The sequence below is a fragment of the Stegostoma tigrinum genome, chromosome 2, assembly GCF_030684315.1.
Source record: "Stegostoma tigrinum isolate sSteTig4 chromosome 2, sSteTig4.hap1, whole genome shotgun sequence".
Lineage (NCBI taxonomy): Eukaryota > Metazoa > Chordata > Chondrichthyes > Orectolobiformes > Stegostomatidae > Stegostoma > Stegostoma tigrinum.
The window spans coordinates 43,234,540-43,255,987 of record NC_081355.1 but is presented as its reverse complement, the minus strand read 5'-3'; the positions used below and the strand labels follow the sequence as shown (position 1 = coordinate 43,255,987).

At 44.3% G+C, this 21,448-nt stretch overlaps 1 protein-coding gene across 8 annotated transcripts in view; it reads right to left on the bottom strand.

Annotated features, from left to right (window-relative positions):
• Positions 1 to 21,158, bottom strand: part of tmem108 (transmembrane protein 108) — a 195,598-nt gene extending 174,440 nt beyond the window's left edge. For all 8 annotated transcript variants that reach the window (XR_009447078.1, XM_059653764.1, XM_059653748.1 and 5 more), the window contains exon 1: positions 20,773 to 21,158. The gene's annotated coding sequence lies outside the window, so the exon portion shown is untranslated. The remainder of the gene's footprint in view (positions 1 to 20,772) is intronic.
• Positions 21,159 to 21,448: the final 290 nt, after the last annotated feature.

Here is a 21,448-nt window from a genome sequence, read left to right as displayed (position 1 = left end):
TTTGCTCAAAAAAATTTAACCACAACCCCCACCTCCCCAACCCCTGCACAAAGCCATGCTGACTATCCCGAATAAGGGATCCTCAACATTCACTCCCTCCACTACAAATGTTCAGTAGCAGCAGTGCATACCATCGACATGATGCACTGCAGAATTTCACCGTGACTCATACAGGAATACACGGTCGCATTTGGAGTATTGCGTACAGTTCTGGTCACCACATTATAAGAAGGATGTGGACGCTTTGGAAAGGGTGCAGAAGAGATTTACTAGGATGTTGCCTGGTATGGAGGGAAGGTCTTAGGAGGAAAGGCTGAGGGACTTGAGGCTGTTTTCGTTAGAGAGAAGAAGGTTGAGAGGTGACTTAATTGAAACATAAAATAGTCAGAGGGTTCGATAGGGAGAGCCTTTTTCCTAGGATGGAGACGGCAAGCACGACGGGGCATAGCTTTAAATTGAGGGGTGAAAGATATCGGACAGATGTCAGAGGTAGTTTCTTTACTCAATAGTAAGGGAATGGAACACTTTGCCTGCAACGGTAGTAGATTCACCATCTTTAGGTATATTTACATCATCATTGGACAAGCATATGGACGTACATGAAATAGTGCAGGTTAGATGAGCTTCAGATCGGTATGACAGGCCAGCACAACATCGAGGGCCGATGGGCCTGTACTGTGCTATAATGTTCTATGTTTTATGTTCTAATACAGCATCTAGGATCTCCCCTCCAAGGCGCTCACCATCCTCAATTGGAAATATATAACCATTCTTTCACACTTGCGAGGACAAAATCTTACCTGAACACTGAGGCAGTTAGCTATTTGAGTTTTCTGGTGAGTGGTTAAAGTCAAATCCTTAAATATTTAAATACTGTGGCACTGCTGGCAAGGTTCTCAAAATAAAAATGAAACGAATCAAACAATTAAATAGTTAATTAGAAGGCAATGGAGATAACAGGACAGGTAACCTGTCCCAGTAGAACTATGTACGTGCTTATAGATGCCACATGATCCAAAGCAAATGCATCCACACCAAGTGTTATGGCCCCAAGAGCCATAGCGGGGAGGCAGTGGCCTAGTGGTATTATTGCTGGGCTATTAATCCAGAGACACAGACAATGTCTGGGAACCCAGGTTCAAATCCCACTATGGCAGATGGTAGAATCTGAATGCAATAAATATCTGGAATTAACAGTTTAATGGTGACCAAGAATCAAATTGTGGGAAAAACCCATCTGGTTCACAAATGTCCGTTAACTGCCATCCTTACCTGGTGTGGCCTGCATGAGACTCCAGACCCACAGCAATGTGGTTGACTCTGAACTGCCCTCTGGTCAATTAGGGATGGGTAATAAATGCTACCAAACCAGTGATGCCCTCATCCTGAGAATGAATTAAGCAAAAATAAACCACAGCTCAGGGGGGCAGTTACCCACCAGGATAGGGTCCTTTCTTTTGATCAATGGCCAAGAATAGATGAATATGCTACAGCTGAAGTCAGTAGGACTGAAAGGATAGTGTGCAGAAGTTTTAACCTTCGCAATTGCCCAACAGATTATTTTTTTCCAACTTGTATGGATAAGAGAAAGAGCTGCAAAATGATGAAACCAACTACAGCACCATTAAAGTTGAAGAACAGAAAGGAATGAAGTGTTAGTAGGGAATAGTATTGAGAGGGAGAGACTGACATGATTTTCTGCAGAGAAGAAAGAGTTCAAAAGGCTGTTTTGCCTGCCCAGCGCCAGGGTTTGGGAAATCTGCTCAGGGCTGAAGTGCAAGTGACAAGATCCAGTCATGGTGATCCAAGTAGGTACCTATGATAGTACAACAGAAGAGGTTCTGCATTGAGCATGATCAGCTAGGTGCCAAATTAAGCAGAATCTCAAGGAGAATAAATTGAGATTATTACCTGAGCCACATGCAAATTGCATAGGATAAGATTAGAGAAATGAGCACATGACTCAAACACTGATCGGGCAATGCCCTGGGCAAATGTCATTGTACCTTTGGGATGATAGAGATAGAACAGAACAAAACAAAATCTCTGCAGTGTGGAAACAGGCCATTTGGCCCAACTATTCTACAATGACCCCAGCCACACCCATCCCCCTACCCTACCCCTACAACCCTGCCTTTCCTACAGTTAATACACCTAACCTACACATTTCTGAACACTATGGGCAATTTATTATGGCCAATCCACCTAACTTGAACATCTTTAGACTGTAGGAGGAAACCAGAGCATCCAGCAGAACCCCACGCAGACACAGGAAGGACATCAACTCCACACAGGCAGTTGCCAAAGGGTGGAATCGAAACAGGGTCCCTGGCACTATGAGGCAGCAGTACTAACCACTGAGTCACCATGCTGTCTACACTTGAACCATGTGAAAAGCAAGTGTTCAAGTGGACAGAAAAGTAAATAAAAAATTCTAAAACTAAATATTTACAAGTTATTTAGCTTGGAGCAGCAGTCAGGAAGCAGGAGGGGCACAGTGACCAATAAGTCTATAAATCTAGCACAGTGTGGATTCAAGCTAAGTCTTTACAGAGCACTTAGCTCAGAGCAGCAGCAGCTAGGAAAGGGGGCACAGTAACGGGTAAGCCTTTAAATTTAGCATGCAGCAGATTTGGGTCTAGTCTTTACAGGGACCTATCTCAGAGCAGCAGCAGCCAGGAGGCGGGGATACAGTAACCAACAAACTGCAAGAACACAGTCTATTGTGTTGTACCCACTGATGTCGTAACTTCACAAGAGAAAGGCTCTGAATTGGTGAGTACTAGGCACCTGACAACTACTAGTTAAGTCTTTTTTATGCTATCAGATTTAGAGCAGTAGGAACTTTTTCAATAACCATATAGTGATAGACTTTCTACTCTAACAAAATAATACTATGGTATTAATTGAAAGTTGAGAGATGTCAGGAAAAGTCAAAAAAGTGGAACATGTAGCTTGTCACACGTGTGGAGTCCTAGATGCTGCCAGTGTCCTAGATGATCACATGTGCAGGAACTGCTCACAGCTGCATAAGCTGCAGCCCTGGACGTCAGAATTTTCGCAGCAGTTGAAGAGACTGTGGCACATGATCGAGGCCAAGAATTATGTGGATAAGGTTTAGAGAGATGGTCACACCATAGTTCAGACTAGAGAAAAGATGGGAATGGGCGACCATCAGACAGTCCAGAATGAGTAATCAAGTAGTGCAGGAGTCCACAGGGTCTGGCCAGTTTTCCATTTTGGAATTGGAGAGAGTTCTGGTACCTTGCAGGAATGTATTCAGAGCCAAGCTTCTGGCATCACAAGCGACTTGGCTGTTCAGGAAAGGGGAGGAAGAGGCTTTGTGAGGGGTAGGTCATGCCTTACAAACCTTATCGAGTTTTTTGAGGATGTGACTAGAAAGGTTGATGAGGGTCGAGCAGTGGATGTGGTGTATATGGACTTCAGTAAGGCATTTGATAAGGTTCCCCATGGTAGGCTCATTCAGAAGGTCAGGAGGAATGGGATACAGGGGAACTTAGCTGCTTCGATACAGAATTGGCTGGCCAACAGAAGACAGCGAGTGGTAGTAGAAGGAAAATATTCTGCCTGGAAGTCAGTGGTGAGTGGAGTTCCACAGGGCTCTGTCCTTGGGCCTCTACTGTTTGTAATTTTTATTAATGACTTGGACAAGGGATTTGAAGGATGGGTCAGCAAGTTTGCAGACGACACAAAGGTCGGAGGTGTCGTTGACAGTGTAGAGGGCTGTTGTGGGCTGCAGCGGGACATTGACAGGATGCAGAGATGGGCTGAGAGGTGGCAGATGGAGTTCAACCTGGATAAATGCGAGGTGATGCATTTTGGAAGGTCGAATTTGAAAGCTGAGTACAGGATTAGGGATAGGATTCTTGGCAGCGTGGAGGAACAGAGGGATCTTGGTGTGCAGATACATAGATCCCTTAAAATGGCCACCCAAGTGGACAGGGTTGTTAAGAAAGCATATGGTGTTTTGGCTTTCATTAACAGGGGGATTGAGTTTAAGAGTCGTGAGATCTTGTTGCAGCTCTATAAAACTTTGGTTAGACCGCACTTGGAATACTGCGTCCAGTTCTGGGCGCCCTATTATAGGAAAGATGTGGATGCTTTGGAGAGGGTTCAGAGGAGGTTTACCAGGATGCTGCCTGGACTGGAGGGCTTATCTTATGAAGAGAGGTTGACTGAGCTCGGTCTCTTTTCATTGGAGAAAAGGAGGAGGAGAGGGGACCTAATTGAGGTATACAAGATAATGAGAGGCATAGATAGAGTTGATAGCCAGAGACTATTTCCCAGGGCAGAAATGGCTAGCACGAGGGGTCATAGTTTTAAGCTGGTTGGTGGAAAGTATAGAGGGGATGTCAGAGGCAGGTTCTTTACGCAGAGAGTTGTGAGAGCATGGAATGCGTTGCCAGCAGCAGTTGTGGAAGCAAGGTCATTGGGGACATTTAAGAGACTGCTGGACATGTATATGGTCACAGAAATTTGAGGGTGCATACATGAGGATCAATGGTCAGCACAACATTGTGGGCTGAAGGGCCTGTTCTCTGCTGTACTGTTCTATGTTCTAAGAGAAGAAAAGAAAAGAAAGGAAGAGCAACAATGATAGGGGATTCTTTAGCCAGGGCAGCAGACAGGCGTTTCTGCCGCTGAAGGTATGACTCCAGGATGGTGTGCTGCCTCCCTGGTGCCAGGGACAGAGATGTTAAGGATGACCTTCAGCCATTCAGTAAAGGAAAGGCTGACGAGTAAGAGGTCATGGTACATGTTTCTACTAAAGATATGGGAAAGTGAGGAATGGAGAATTGCACCACGAATTCAGGGAGATGGGAAGCATATCAAAAAGCTAGAGATAATAGGAACTGTAGATGCTGGAGAATCCGAGATAACCAGGTGTAGAGCTGGATGAACACAGCAGGCCAAGCAACATCATAGGGGTCATGAAGGCTGATGTTTCAGGCCTAGACCCTTCTTCAGAACTGGGAGAGGGGTAGGAGGTTCTCAAATAAATAGGGAGTGGGGGGGAAAGAGAGATGGATAAAGGAGAATATAGTTTGAGAGGAGACAGGCAAGTCAAAGAGGTGGGGAAGGAGCCAGTAAAAGGTGAGTGTGGGTGGAGAGGTGATAGGTCGGTCCAGAGAGGAAGGACAGGTTAAGGGGTGGTATGAGGTTAATAGATAGGAAGTGGGGGTGCGGCTTGAGGTTGGGGGGCAGGGGGTGGATAGGTAGATAGGTGAAAGGAAGAACAGATTAAGGAGGCGGAGATGAGCTGGGCTGGTTTTGGGATGTGGTAGGTGGGGGGGGAGATTTTGAAGCTTGTGAAATGCACATTGATACCATCGGGCTGCAGGGTTGCCAAGCAGAATACGAGTTGCTGTTCATGCAACCTTCATCATTGTGGCACTGCAGGAGGCCCAAGGAGGACATGTTGTCTGAGGAATGGGGAAGAGTTGAAATGGTTCACGACTGGGAGGTGCAGTTGTTGAGTGCGAACCAAGCTAGGTGTTCTGCAAAGCTGTCCCCAAGCCTCCACTTGGTTTCCCCCAATGTACAGGCCGCCACAACAGGCACAGTGGATGCAGTATACCGCATTAGCAGATGTGCAGGTGAACATCTGTTTGATATGGAAAGTCATCTTGGGGCCTGGGATGGGGGTGGGGGAGGTGGTATGGGGGCAGGTGCAGCACTTCCTGCTGTTGCAGGGAAAAGTGCCGGGTGTGGTGGGGAGTGTGGAGTGAACAAGGAAGTCATGGAGAGACTGGTCCCTCCATAAAGCAGACAAGGGTGGGGAGGGAAAAATGTCTTTGGTGGTGGGTTGCAGATGGCGGAAGTATTGGAGGATGATGCTTTGGATCCAAAAGGTGGGTGGGGTAGTACATGAGGACAAGGGGAATTCTCTTTTGGTTGTTATTTCAAGGATGGGGTGTGAGGGATGAGTTGCAGGATATGCGGGAGACACAGTCAAGGGAATTCTCGACCACTGCTGGGGAGGAGGGAGGGTTGCGGTCCTTGAAAAATGAGGACACCTGAGATGTACGGGAGTAGAATGCCTCATTGTGGGAGAAGATGCGGCAAAGGCAAAGGAATTGGGAATAGGGGATGGCATTTTTGCAGGAAGGTCGGTGGGAGGAAAGCTGGACCTTAAATGGTTGTAATCTCTGGATTACTTCCGGTGCCACATTCCAGTGAGTTTATAACTAGGAAAGTAGAATTGATGAACGCATGGCTCAAGAACTGGTGCAAACAGGAGGGTTTTAGATTCCTGGATCACTGGCCCTTGAACCGCAATGGAACCAACAAGCTTACAGGTAAGTTTGCTAGAGCTGTTGGTCATCAGGGAGCGAATACAGAATATCAATGAAACAGAGAGGCACCATGCTACAGCAAGGGAAGCAAGTCAGAGTGAATTCAGCAATGTTGAGTGTCAAGAGATAAGGCAAGACTAGATGATGTCTAATGTTAGTAGTACAATCGGCAAAACACGAGTTAATGGCGAGGATTGACACATAGAAGAATGATATTGTTGCCAGCACAGAAACCTCAACCTGAGCTACAAATCTTCTCAAAACTCACTAACAAGAAACATGGTTGACTGGCAACTCAACATTCTGGGCTGTGGGATCTTTAGGCGAGATCTAGGTGGCAGAGTGACTCACTGATTAGCACTGCAGCCTCGGTGCCAGGCACCCGGGTTCGATTCTGGCCTCAAGCAACTGTCTGTGCGGAGTTTGCACATTCTCCCAGTGTCTGTGTGGGTTTCCTCTGGGTGCTCCAGTTTCCTCCCACAGTCCAAAGATGTGCAGGCTAGGTGGATTGCCCATGATGTTCAGGGGTTCGTGGGTGGTCTGGGTTGAATGCTCCAAGAGTTGACGTGGACTTGTTGGACCGAAGGGCTTGTTTCCACACTGCAGGGATTCTATGAGACATGGGAGGTTGTAAAAAGGATAGTGGTGTTGCACTTAATTAAGGAGTGCGGTAAGGAGAAATAATGTTTGGAAGGCTTGGTGGACAGAACAGGAATATTAAAAGGGGCAGCTACTTTCCTGTGAGTATATTATTCTGTCCCCAAGGAGTCAGTGGGAAATAGAGGAATAAATATGTAGACAGGTCACAGTGATGTGTAAGAGTAATAGTTGGGTAATTATACTAGGGGATTTTAAATTTCCCAACATAAGTTAGGATATGCAGTGTTAAGGGTTTAGAAGGGGCGGATTTCTTGCCATGGATCCAGGAGGAGTTTTTTGTATCAATATGCAAAAAGCCCAACAAGGGACAATGCAGAACTGGATCCAGTTCTAGGGAAAGAAATCAGCTAAGTGTTCGATGTAGCACCGGGGGAATGTTTAGTTTATAGCGACCACAACACAGTACTATTCAAATTCATCACGGAAAAGGAAAAAAAAACAGGCCACAAAAGTTAGTTTTAGACAGGGGAAGGCACATTTTCTTCAAATAAAGTAGGATCTGGCCACAGCAGACTGGGACCTTCCCCTTGCAGCTAAGTCCACAGTGAAGAGATGTGGGGTGGGCATTCAAAAAGGATTTGAGAGTACGGGTCCAACATGTACCTTAAACTCAGAACCCCGGATGTCTAGGACAATTCAGGACTGAATAAAGATGAGGAATAGGGCTTTTAGCAAGTCCAAAGGGAGCATTCAGCTGCAGCCCAAGAGGGAACACAGGAAATGCAGGAGGGAAGTTAAGAAAGCAATTAGAAGAGCAAAGAGAGAGTAAAAGGACTCACGATTCTCCCTAATTCTATTTGAAAAAGCTTTCATAAATACACTAAAAAAAGAGAAAACATTAACCAGGGCTTATTAGGGGCCAAGCAGGCAACCTGTTTCTGAAGGTGCGGGTTATTGGAAGGGTTAAAAAGGAGAATGATGGAAGGGAATTCACAAAAAGGGACTGAAAGAAGGTTACATGATATGACATGGGGAATAGGAAGATATTGGATGCTCTTTCAGGCTTAAAGATAGACAAATTCCTTGGCCTGGGTGAATTGCATCCCAGGCTGCTATGGGAGGTGAGGCAGGAAATTGTAGGGACTCTGACACAAATGTTTAATTTCTCTCTAGCCATGGGGAAGTGCCAGAGGACTGCTAATATGGTTCCACCTTTTAAGAAACATGTTAAGCATGAACTAGGAAAGAAGAACAAAGAACAAAGAAAATTACAGCACAGGAACAGGCCCTTCAGCCCTCCAAGCCTGCGCCGATCGAGATCCTCTGTCTTAACCTGTCATCTATTTTCTAAGGGTCTGTATCCTATCCCTTTGCTCCCTGCCCATCTGTGTATCTGTCCAGATACATCTTAAAAAGGAATGAACTAATACCCACTTAGAAAGGGATAGGTTAATTAGGAGTAATCAGCATATCTTTGGCAGAATGAGGTCATGCCTAATACATTTGTTAGAATTTTTTTGAAAATTTGATCAAGTGTGTGGATGAGGGAAGTTTAACTTATGTAGTTTATATGGATTTTAGCAAAGCTTTCAACAAGGTCCCACATGGCAGACTGACTGAAGGTTAAAGCACGCATGGAACAGAGGGAAACTTGGTGAGATGGATCAGAAACTGACTTAGTAATAGGACACAAAGGGTAGTGGTACAAGAATGTTTGACGAATGGAGCGCAGTGTCCAGTGGAGTACTACAAGGATCAATCGGAACCTTATTGTTTATTTCATAGTTAATATTTTCAGAGACAGTTAATATTTTGTTTAGTGACCCATTTTCAGAACTGATGGTAGCTAAGAAAACGTTGGCTTTCATGCACAAGGTAGAGTAGGGGGAGTGAGAAAAGAGTAAACCATTGGTAGAGTCAAAGGCCAAAGAGAGGCAAGAACAGGGGAGCATGGTTGGCTCAGTGGTTAGCACTGCTGCCTCACAGCACCAGGGACCCGGGTTCAATTCTGCCCTCTGTCTGTATGGAGTTTACACATTCTCCCCATTTCTGCATGGGTTTCCTCTGGGTTCTCTGGTTTCATCTCAGTCCAAAGACAAGCAGGCGAGGTGGATTGGCTATGCTAAATTGTCCATTGTGTTCAGGGGTCTGCAGATTGGGTGGGATGCTCCAAGGGTTGATGAGGACTTGTTAGGCCAAAGGGCCCGTTTCCATACTGTAGGGATTCTATGAACATGTAGACTACAAAAGAGTGGATAACGATCAGCCTTGGAAAATGAATGGCTGCTAATGGAAGTGGAATATTAGTGGCTAACAAAGGATAGTGTGTAGTAGCAGACTGTATGATAACAAGGCCTATTACGAGTGGGTTCCGATAAGAGAGGTTCCTCAAGCCCCAAAATTGTTGACCTCGATATTATGTCCAAAAGGCTATAGAGTCCACAAAATTGAAAATGCGGTCTTGTTCTTCCAGTTTGTACTTAGCTTCAGATGTAGGCCAAGGAATAAGGTGGTGCGTTAAGTGGCAGGCAACTGGAAGCTCAGGGTCTTTTTGTGTGGATGAACATAGGGGTTTGTGAAGCAGTCACCCATTCTATGCTTTGCTTCCCCAGTGCAGAGGATATTGTGAGCAGAGAATGTAGTAGATTAAGTTGAGTGAATCCCAGGTCACGCACTGCTTCATATGAAAGGCTTGTTTGGGCCCATGAATGCTGGAGGGGGGAGAAAACTAACTAACTAACTACACCTTCTGCAGTTGCAGGGGAGGCGCAGGGCTGTGGTGTCTTGGGAGTGAAGGAGACGTGAACCACGGTGTCCTGGTGGACACATTCCCTGTAGAAGGCTGGAAGGAAGAGAGGAGAATGTGCATTTGGTGGCAGTGGCCTGCTGGAGGAGGAGGGAATGGAGGCTAATGATCCTCTGGAGGTGGACACTGATGGGATGGTAGGAGAGAACAAGGGGGACCATGTCACTGTTGGGTGAGGGATGAGGGGTTTATGAGGGCTAAGTGTAGGAGATGGGTCAGGCCCAGCTGAGAGTACTGGGGAATCCTTGGTTGAAGAAGAAAGTGGACATTTCAGAGGCATCCTTTTTGATGTTGGTGTAATCAGATCAGACACGGAGATGGGGGAGGGGGGAATGAAATAGTGTCTTTACAGGAAGCAGGATGTGAGGATGCATAGTCAAGGTAAGTGTGGCAGTTGGTTGTTTTGCAGTGAATATTGATGGCCAGCCTATCCCAGAAACAGATGTCAAGGGAAGGGAAGGGAACAGAACAGTGAGATGGACCAGGTGAATGTGAAAGCTAGGCAGAAGTTGGAAGCAAAATTGATAAACTTTTCCAATTCCAGACAAGAGACAGAAGTAGCACTAATGATATTATTGATATTCCAAAGAAAGTGTTGCGGGTAGAGTCCAGAATAGGACTTGAAACAAGGAATGTTCAACGTACTCCACAAAGAGATGGGCATAACTGAGGTAACCACGGTCTGAACAAAGTGATCGGAGTTGTTCACAGTGAGGACGAGCTCAGCCGGATGGAGGCCTCTCTACGTCCATGCATCCCCACCATCTCCAACCCCAGGAAGCAGAGAGCCCAGAGACCATTCTGATGGGGATGGACATGTAAATGGATTGCATATCCATGGTAAATAAGAGGTGGTGGAGCCCACAAGCTGGAAATTCTGAAACAGATGTAAAAAGTGTCAGAGAAGTCACAAACGTAAGTGGCAAGGGACCAAACAGGGGAGATAAAAATCAAGCAAGAGAGGAAGAGATGAGATCTGATATGCAGATGCAGGCAGAAACAATGGGTCTGCCTAGGCAGTCCTGTTTGAGAATTTTGAGAAGGAGGTAGAAGCAAGCTGTGTGGGGTTGGAAGACTAGGAGCTTGTCAGCAGTGGAGGGGCAAAAATAAATCACCAGATGAAACAAGGTTACTGACCATTGTAAACACGGTGGCCTGATATTCCATGGAGGGGTCACAGTCCAAGGGAGATAGGAAGAGATATCCAAGAGCAGGCACTCAGCCTTCACAACGTAGAGGTCTGTCCACCAGAAAGCAGCAGCACCACCCTTGTTAGCAGGCTCAATTACGAAGTCAGGGTTGGATCTGAGAGCAGAGTGCAATTAGTTCACTGGGAGACAGGTTGGAATATGGCAGTGAGGACAGAGAAATTGAGGTGACTAATGTCATATTGGTGGCACTCGATGAACAGGTCAAGTGCAGGTAAACAGCCAGAGGGAGGGGTCCAGTGAGTGGAGAACGTTGAAGGTGGGCAAAAGGTCTGAGGGACGAGGACAGGACTCTGCTCAAATAAATTGATACAGAGACAAAGGCGATGGAAGAGGAGTTGAGTGTCACACTGCATCCCCGTAATAATGAATTTCAGATACAGAGGGATAAAACTGAGAACAAAAACAAAAAAGTTGCTGGAAAAGCTCAGCAGGTCTGGCAGCATCTGTGGAGGTAAAAAACAGAGTTAATGTTTCAGGTCCAGTGACCCTTCCTCAGTACTGACGAAACATTCAGCATCACAGAGTGGAAGGTCAGGCAGGAGTTGGTGTTGGGACAACTGGTATTGATTCAGAGAGAAGGAAGAGGAGGAAGGTTCCAGAGGGTGTGGGTGTCTCTAAGTTGTTGTATTTTGTGTTCCTCATTGCCTGAAAGGAAAAGAAAAAAGTTTCTAGTTTGTACGGTGAATGGTGGGGTGGGTGCTAGAGGAGGCCCAAGAGGTTTAGGTGTGTGCATGATGATGCATGGAACGGAGATTGGATCTTGGGGCTCCAATTATGCCTGTCTCTTTGTTGGATATGTGGAACATTCCTCATTCCAGTTCCCACCCACAACTCTTTCTCCCTTATATTAATGACATTATCACTACCGCAATTCGAAAAGTTGATCATTTCACTTGCAATTTCCAGCTGGTCCATCTCTGACTCTTTCCTTGCTTGACATCTGTTTCCATTTCCGTGGATAGGTTGGCCACTAATATTCACTACAAACCAACCAACTCCTACAGTTACCTTGACTATACATCCTCATACCCTGCTTCTTACAAAGAAAAGTATTCTATTCTCCCATTTCCTCCATCACATCAGTTCTGATGATGCCAAATTTGACAAAGGAGCCTCAGAAAACGTTCACCTTGTTCTTCAGCGCCATGGTTGACCGGGTTCTCAACTGGGTCTAACCCATTTCCCATACTTCAGCCCTCACACCCTCTCCCCCGCTTCCACACAGCAAGAGGCCCCCTTTGTCCTCACCAACATCCACATCCAGAGCATCATGAGCTGTCATTTCCCACTACCATACATACTCACCTCCCCTCCCCGCCCCCCATCATCAGCTTCCCACAATGACTGTTCACTCTTGGACACACTGGTTCACTCCTCAACTCTTTCGAATGAAAGGTGTAAAACAGAAAAGCCAAACTCTCAACACCACTCCCATCTGATACACCCAGAGCAGCGTGACACAGATCAGTGTCCACTCTGATCTACTGCAACTGAAAATAAAGCTTCCTTGACTTTGTTCAACAAAAAAAAGAGACTCAATTGCTCTGGGGAGAAACAAAAAAAAACAATAATCAAAAATGGCTCTCTCTTGACTCCGACCCACCAACCTCTTTTGGGCAGGGACTACAAGGGGCCAAAATAGAAATAAACATGAAAATACAAATGAAACAGAAACAACCAAACAAACAAATCCCCTCTGCTCAATCCTCATTGAACACTCCCGGGACAGGGACAACAGTGGCTTAAAATCCAGAGGACATTCCGCTGCTCATTTCAACTGAAAGTAAAATTCCCCTCCATACTGATCCCCATCAAGCACATCTGGGACGGGGACAGCGCAGAGCTAAAATAAAAGCCCCTTTGGTTTGGTGAGCCAAAAACAAACTCAAAAGGCAAAACAGAAACTCGTAATATAGAAACAATTAACTAAATCAGAAGATCGTTATCTAGGGTAATAACAAACTCCAGCCCGTGGCATCCAGTGGTCTTGAAAGGCCTTGGTTATGCTAGTGAGCTCCACATGCTCCCTCTCCAGGGAAGCCTAAAGGTGGATATAACTGCAAAACAGAGGCAGACAGACAGACAGAAATGGCGAGCCCCTCTTCAACCTGCTGACTGTGTCTGTTAATGGTAATCTTGGCCAGACCCAGGAGCAAAGCCAAAACGAAGGTCCATACACTCCAAACCTCCCTGCACCAGATGCCTATCAGAAGTGCTTGATCCACTCCACCTTTACTCCCAAAACCACCTCCAAAGCCCCACAGCAACTTCCCCTGCTACCGTAGAAGGTGTAACACCTGCCCATCTTTTTCTCCACCAGTGTGTAACTGCAGGGACTCAGTGAAGATGCCATGTGCAAAAAAACTTTATTCAATATTTCCAGCACCAGGAAAACACCCATCTGGCCAGGGAACCAAAACAAGCAAAGCTCGGTAAAGGCAGTGCTGAATTTCTGAATTGAAAATAGAAAAAAAAAGAATCTCCCCAGCTCTGGGGAAAAAAGGAAACTGCTCATTCACCTCACCACCACCCCACCCCCCCCCTCAATACCCAAGGGTCCGAATGCACAGTCCAAGTGAAGCAGTGCTGTCTCTTCTACACTGGAAAAAAAGAAGCCTATACTGGTTGACTGTTTTACAAACCATCTACGTTCTGTCCACAAAAGACCCTGAGCTTCTGGTTACTTGCCACTGAAATACACCACCTTGCTCCCTGGCCAAAGTCTGTTTCAGGCTTGCTGCAGTTCTTCCAGTTTGCACTGAGCTTCACAAGAGCACAGCACCTCAGTTTCCACTCAGGAACTCGATATCAAGTCCAGAAGGCTATAAAGTTCAACAATTTTAGGGCATGAGGCACCTTCTCTCACGTCCTTACCCTAACCCCTCACACCAGACCTTGTTATCACATGATCTGCTATTACACACAACCCATTATTAGCCACTAATAGGCCCATTAGTGGCCATTCATTCTCCTAGGCTGACCATTATCCATTCCTTTGCCTGCCTATTGTTCTCCATTTGGGCTCTATCGCCATCTCCATTATAAATTTCACTCCTTACCTCTTGCATCTGACATTCTGCGAAAAAAAACTTTCTTCACTGCCATCAGTTCTGAAGATGGGTCACTGGACCCAAAACGTGAACTCCGATTTCTCTCCACAGCTGATGCCAGACCTGAGATTTTCCAACAATTTGTGTTTTTGTCTCCGATTTCTAGCATCTACAGTTTTTTTGTTTTTTTTAAAATAGCAAAAATGGTTGTAGGTTACAGAAGGATTAGGTGGGTTCGCCAGATGAGTAGACCAGTGGTAGATAGTATTTAACCCTGATAAGTGCAAGGTGATGTAGTTCGGAAGAAGAAACAAGATGAGGCAATATTTAATGAATGGCAGGATATGGAGGAGTTAAAGGAACAGTGGGATCTTAGGGTAATTATTTGCAGACCCAAGTAAGAATAGGATAGTTAAGGTGGCATATGAGACACTTGCTTTCATCAGTCATCACAGAGTACAACAACAAGGAGGTAATTTTGGAGTTGTACAGGGCATTGGTCAGGCCACAACTGGAGTACTGTTTGCAGTTCTCGTCACCTCATGACAGGATGTAATAACACTAGACAGAGTAGACAGGAGGTCCACCAGGATGTTGCCTGGAATGGAGAAATTGAGCTAACAGAAGAGACAAGATTGGCTTGCATTGTTTTCTCTAAAACAGAGAAGACTGATGGGAGTCATGATTGAGGTGTACAAGATTGAGGGATATGGGCAGGATGATTAGGGAGCAGCTGTTTCCCCTTAGCTAATGGTTGAGTGGTCAATCATGAGAACAGTTTTTTGGACAAGGCGCAGGAGATTTAGAGGGGATTTGGGAAAACACCTTTTTTGCACCACAGGTGGTAACAAACTGGAATGTACTGCCTGAGAAGGTAGTGGAGACCAGAAACTTTACAAATTTTAACAAAAATTTGGATGAATACTTCAAATATCATAACGTTCAAGGATATGGGACAAGTGCAGGAAATTGGTATGGCATGCCTTTAATGGTAGTTATGTCAGTGATGGGCTGAGGGGCCTTTTCTGTCCTGTATGAATCTATAAATAGTGAGGGAAGTGATCAGAACTACACACCGAATATTTGAAACAAAAACAGATGAACTGACAGAAAATAAAAAGAAAAATGAAATGAGGATGGTCTGATTGCTATCACAGAGACACGGCTGCAAGATGACCAAGATAAAGACCTGAATGTTCAAGCATACATGATATATAGGAAGGAGAGGAAACTTTTATAAAAGTAGAGGAAAACTCTATTTGGAAGCCACAGCTTACAAAAAAAAGGGTAAGCCACTGACAGACTGGTGCTATTACAACAGACAGAAATCAAAAGGTAGAAGTGCTTTTGGTAGCTATGAGAAACAATAGGTTTGTGGGAATGGTGTATAGATACCCGAACAGCTTGTCAGAAATGTGGGGCGTTATCATGGTATATTTCATCTACATATTGACTGGAAAAATTCAGGATGGGCAAAGGTAGCCTACAGGAGTTATTTGCGCTTTTTGTTCAGCCTGTTTGAACAGTACAATTTGGAGCCAACGACACTACACTGACAATTGTGGGGGCACGACAGCAGAGCCAGAAAACTAGCAAAATAGGCCATGGAACAGATCAACAGAGTGGCAGACATTTAAGGGGATTTAACAGAACATGCAGGATTGAACATTAAAATGAGAAAGAAAATTTCCAAAAAGGACAGAACCACCCAAAATGTTAAAGACAGTACTAAGCTTAAAAGCATACAACTGCACAAATAAGAGTGGGAGATGAGGATATTGGACAGAAAATAAAGGCAAAATAATGACTACAAAATTAATGATTTACCATTCCCATCAATATGGTTCAAAGAAGAGTGTAGCACTGTGGAAAATTGCCCAAATTTGTCTTGTTCACAAAACGCAGGACAAATCCAAGACAGTTGATTACCATCCCAGTCTACTCAAATAGTAAGTATCAGAAAATGTCATTGACTCTGCTATTAAGCAGTATTACACAGCAAAAACTGGCGCACCGATTCTTAGTTTGTGTTCCTCAATGATTCTGCTCATTACAGCCTTCATCCCAGCAAGAACAGAAGAGCTGACTGCCCCAGTCACCAAGGCTATATTTCACACATGTGGCATCAGGGATCCTACACAAAACTTGAGTGAAAAGGGAATTGAAAGACAGTTTGAGGTCACACCCAGCAAGAAGGCACAGCTTGTGGATTTCAGTCCCAGGATACCGCTACCACTACAGAATTCCCAGGGTACTGTCCCAAGCCGAACGATAACTCACAGATCACAGAATTCCCAGAGTGTGGAAACAGGCCCTTCAGCCCAACAAGTCCACACCGACACTCATAGCATCCCACCCAGACCCATTTCCCTATAACCCACCTAATGTACGTATCCCCGAACACTACAGGAAATTGAGCATGGCCAATCCACCTAGCCTGCATATCTTCGGACTGTGGGAGGAATCCGGAGTACCTGGAGGAAACCCACACAGACATGGGGAGAATGTGCAAACTCCACGCAGACAGTCACCCAAGGTTGGAATCGAACCCAGGCCCCTGGCGCTGTGAGGCAGCTGTGCTAATCACTGAGCCACTGTGCTTCACGCACACCCCCACCCCACCTTGAACTTCTTGAATGAACTTCCTCCATCTTAAGCTCAGAAGGGGGAACCTTTGCTGACACTTACACCACATTTAGCACCATTCATAATTCTTCAGATACTAAATCATATCTTGACCAAACAAAGCAAGGCATAGATAACATTTAGGCTTAGGCTCAAATGGCAAATAACACAAGGCAATGACCTAGGAAACAAACACAGGGCCTGGGTTGGAATCTTACCACAGCAAATGGTCAAATTCAAAGTCTAATGGTGACCATTCTAGAGTGTCACAAAAACCTATTTGCTTTACAAATGATCTTTACAGAAGGAAATTTGGCACCTTATCTAGTCTGGTCCATGTAACACCAGACCAATAGCAACATTGTTGACTCTCAACTGCCCTCTGAATGGCCAAGCAAGCAGTTCCATTGTATGCAAATACAAACCATCTAGCAGACCTAGATACCAGAGACAACAGCAGCAAGCTCCTGTTGACCTTGCAAAGTCATCCTCATCAACATCTGGGAGAGTGACAAAACAGAGAAGTGTCTCACAGACTAGCAAGGAACTACCTAACACAGTCATACCAACAGAATCATCCACAACATTTGATTCCAGACCCCAAAAAGTGTCACTGTGTCAAACGTGGGCTAGGAAAGGAATTGCTGATGATCCTTCACTGCCCTCCACACAGAGTCATATAGTCCTACAGCCCAAACTGGTCCACCCCGACCAAAACGTCCATCCACATAACCTCACTTGTCTGTACTTGGCCCATGTCCTTCTAAACCTTTCCTATCCACATATTCATTCAAATGCCTTGTCATGTTGTTTATGTACCTGCCATGATCACTTCCGCTGACAGCTCTCTGGTATAAAAATATCACCCTCGAGGGCAACTTTTTTACACCAAAGTTCCCACATATTCTTTTCCCCTCTTACCTTAAACTGATGCCCTCTACTCCTCGATTCCCCAATTTTGGGAAAAAGACAGAGCAATTACCATATCCATACCTCATGATCATATACACTTCTGTAAGATCCCACCTCAGCCTCATACGCTCTAGAGAAAAACGTTCTAGTTTGTCCAAGCTCCCACTATAACTCAGTCCCTTGAGTCCTGGCAACATCCTTGTAAATTTCTTCTGCACTCTTTCCAGTTTAACATCCTTCTTATAGCAAGGTGACCAAAACTGAACATAATACTCCAAGTTTGGCCTAATCAACATCCTGTCCAACTACATAACTTGCCAACTTCTATACTCAATGCCCTGACTGAAAACGGCCAGCATGCCAAACATTTTCCTCACTGCCCCATCACCCTGTGAATCCACTTTCAGAACCACGCACCAAAACGGCTAGGTCCCTCTATTCCACACACTCCTTAAGGCCCTAACATTCACCATGAAACTCCCACCTTGACTTGTCTTTCCAAAATTCACTGCTTCACACTTACCTATGTTAAGCTCCATTTGCCATTTCTCAGCCCACTGCCACAGCTGATCAAGATCCTGCCACAATTTCTGATAATATAAAACATAGAACAGTACAGGCTCTTCAGCCCACGACGTTGTTCTTATTTATCACCCTACTCTAAGATCAAACTACCCTGCATACTCTACATTTTACAATCATCCATGTGCCTATCCAAGAGTTGCTTGAATGCCCCTAATGTTTCTGATTCTACCACCTCTGCTGGCAGTGCATTCTCTATGTAAAGAACCCACCTCTTACAACTCCCCTATACCTTCCTCCAATCACTTTAAAAATTATGCCCCCTCATGATCTAGTTTTTCCCCAGGGTGGGAATGACTCTGGCCATCCACTATGTCTCTCATCGTATTCCTCACTGTCCACGATACCACCTATTTTAGTGCCATCCACAAGCTTACTAATCATGCCTCATACATTCTCATTGAAATCATTGAAATAGATAAACAGCAACAGGCGCAGCACTGACCTGAGGCACATGACTTGACAAACATCCTTCCACTGTTACTCTCGGCTTCCTACCATCAAACCAACTCTCTGGATTCCATGCGATCTAACCTTCCAGAGGAGCCTTATCAAAGGCCCTACTGAAATCCATGAAGACTATATCTACCACATGCCCTCAACCTTCTTGTTCACTTCAAAGAACTGCAAGATATTTGTGAGGCATGATTTTCCACGCACGAAGCTATGATCAGTACTCCTAATCAAATCCTGTCTTTATAAATGCATGTATATCTTATCCCTCAGGATCTTCTCAAGTAACTTACCTACCACAGAAGTTAAGCTTACTGGTCTGTACTTGCGAGGTTTCTCTTTGCAGCCTTTCTTGAATAACATCCACTACCCTCCAGTCTCCAGGATGATGCTAACGATGATGCAAATACAATCAGCTCAAGTTCCTGCAATTTCTTCTCCAGCCTCTGGCAGGATTCTTGGATATATTTGATCATGATCAGGAGATTTATCCACCTTCATACATCCTAACACTCCAACAGCTCCTGTACTGTTGATATAGACTATCCAAGATATCACCACTAACTTCCCCAAGTTCCCAAATCCTCATGTCTTTGTGCACAGTAAACAGAGGAGAAATATTCATTGAGGGCCTTGCCCATGTCCTGCAGTTCCACACATACATGTCTACTTTGGTGTTTGAGGGGTCCTGTTCTCTCTCTGTAGAAGTTCTTATACATAACGTAAGCAGTTCCATTTTATCCAGAACAAAGAAGTCCACCTAACTGACATCCCATTCACTATTCACTCCATTTAGTTTTGGTATATGGTATGCTATCACCTCCAAAACGAATTGCTGCAACTCACTACAGCTCCTTCAGCAGCACTTTCCAAACCAACAACCTCCAGCGCCTGCAAGGTCGAGGGCCACAAATGCATGGGATAGCATGACATCCAAGCTCCCCTCCAAGACACAAACCATCCTGACTGGAACCATGCTGCCATTCCTTCATTATCATTCGATCAAAATCCCAGTACTCTTTTCTTAACTGCTCTCAGTTTACAAAATCACCTCAGACTTTGATAGTTTAAGAAAGCAGCTTCAGGATAATTAAGTGTAGACAATAAATACTAGCTGAGCCAAAAGGTGTTTATTCTTTGTTAGGCAATCTCAAAAAAAAATTACACATAACATGTAATTCAACAAGTCAGCACTGCAAGTGGAGACTGGTGAAAGACCTTATCCTTGTTTATTTTTAAAACAATTGCACTATAAGTGGATGAGATTGCCCCATTAAGATTCTACACCCCCACTACTCCAAGGCTAAAAAGTGGAACACAAAATAAATAATCAAAGGTTTTAATCCCAACTCTTACCATTTCTGCAGAGATGGGGTGTGCTGAAGAGAGAACAGGTGAATAACAGAACACATCTGATCAGAATTTGAATTCACAAACAGAATCTTGCCTGTAAATTCAACATTGAAAAATCAATATACATTAAATGTGATGAAAAAATTTCACTAGAAAGTATATAATCAGATAATAACTTGTAGAAAAAAAAACAAATTGCTTCAGGCTTGTTTCATTTAACAGAATCAAATAAAATTCCAGAGATGTTGAACATGCAGATTTTCAAAGGTGCATCTTGAGATGATCTGGCTATACACATCAAAATCAGCATTCTCTTCAAAGCTTAATTAATAACTGATGAATAATGAAAAAGTAATAGGCTAGAACGTGAAATTCTTATGACGTAGATACACAATCTGAAATCTACCTGCATCCTCACAGGGCACCAGCTTACACACATTTTATTTTCTTCCCATTAACATATTGCAAAGGATTTAAACAGAAACATGACAATGACTCGTCGAACAACTCGTGTTTCACCAACAATGCTAATTGTACGTATAGGTGGACATACCGGAAGAAATAAAAGGACAAATCTTTCAGAAACAGATCCGAAGATGCGTTGCTCAAAAATCAATTCGCTTAGGGATGATAACACATAACACAATAATCTCTTTGAATGTTAATGATTTCCTTTCATACTCCTTTCGACGAAATGTACCAAAACCATAAAGGGCCAACCTTGAGGAAAAGAGACAAACTAACGTGAAGATTACACCTCACTCTCTTGAGAATAAACGATTTAGGGGCTGTGAAACATAATTTAAAATGAGACATACTTGTTGATTGTTAGATGTAGCTTAATAGAAAAATTGAAGGCTTACCTCACTGGAGAAGCATAATACTTCCCGAAATTGTCTTTGAACAAAGCATTCGCCTCCGCGAGTGCTACTCCAGATTGTTCTGCACCAAGCAAATCAACGGCACATGTTGCCCTGCGTTGATCATATGACAGCAGTGACCAATCGCCAAAATCTTTTCCGCAGTGGAACGCTCTAGGGGAAGGCTTTAAAATAGTTCCGAGTGGTTTGAAGGAGAATGGGAAGGTCTAGTTTTTCTGATGCTGAAGATTAGCTTTAAAATTAAACAAAATTTGGCTTATTTCTGTTGTGGTTATTTGCTCGCCTCATTCAGACTGGCTTGTAACGAAGTGAAAATGTAGTCCAGCATGAATAGTTTGACAAGAGGTTGAACGAAGAGATTTACTGGATCAGAGCTTCAGAATGCAAATAAGCACTTCCTGTCGCAATAAGAATTGAATTGCTAATCCAATTATCTTGATGGTTAACATAGCAAATACAAATGGTTCACTTAGTTGGCGTGTCTGAAGAAATTGTTGGCTGTGCTGTCACTTATTGACACACGCATCCTCGTGTTTATATTGTGCCATAAAATTTAAGTAGATGTCGTATAATTGAGAAGGATAACATTATGAAGTATATAGCTAAGCTTACATTTTAACAGTTTACATCGAACACGTTAGTACAGATTTGGAGATTT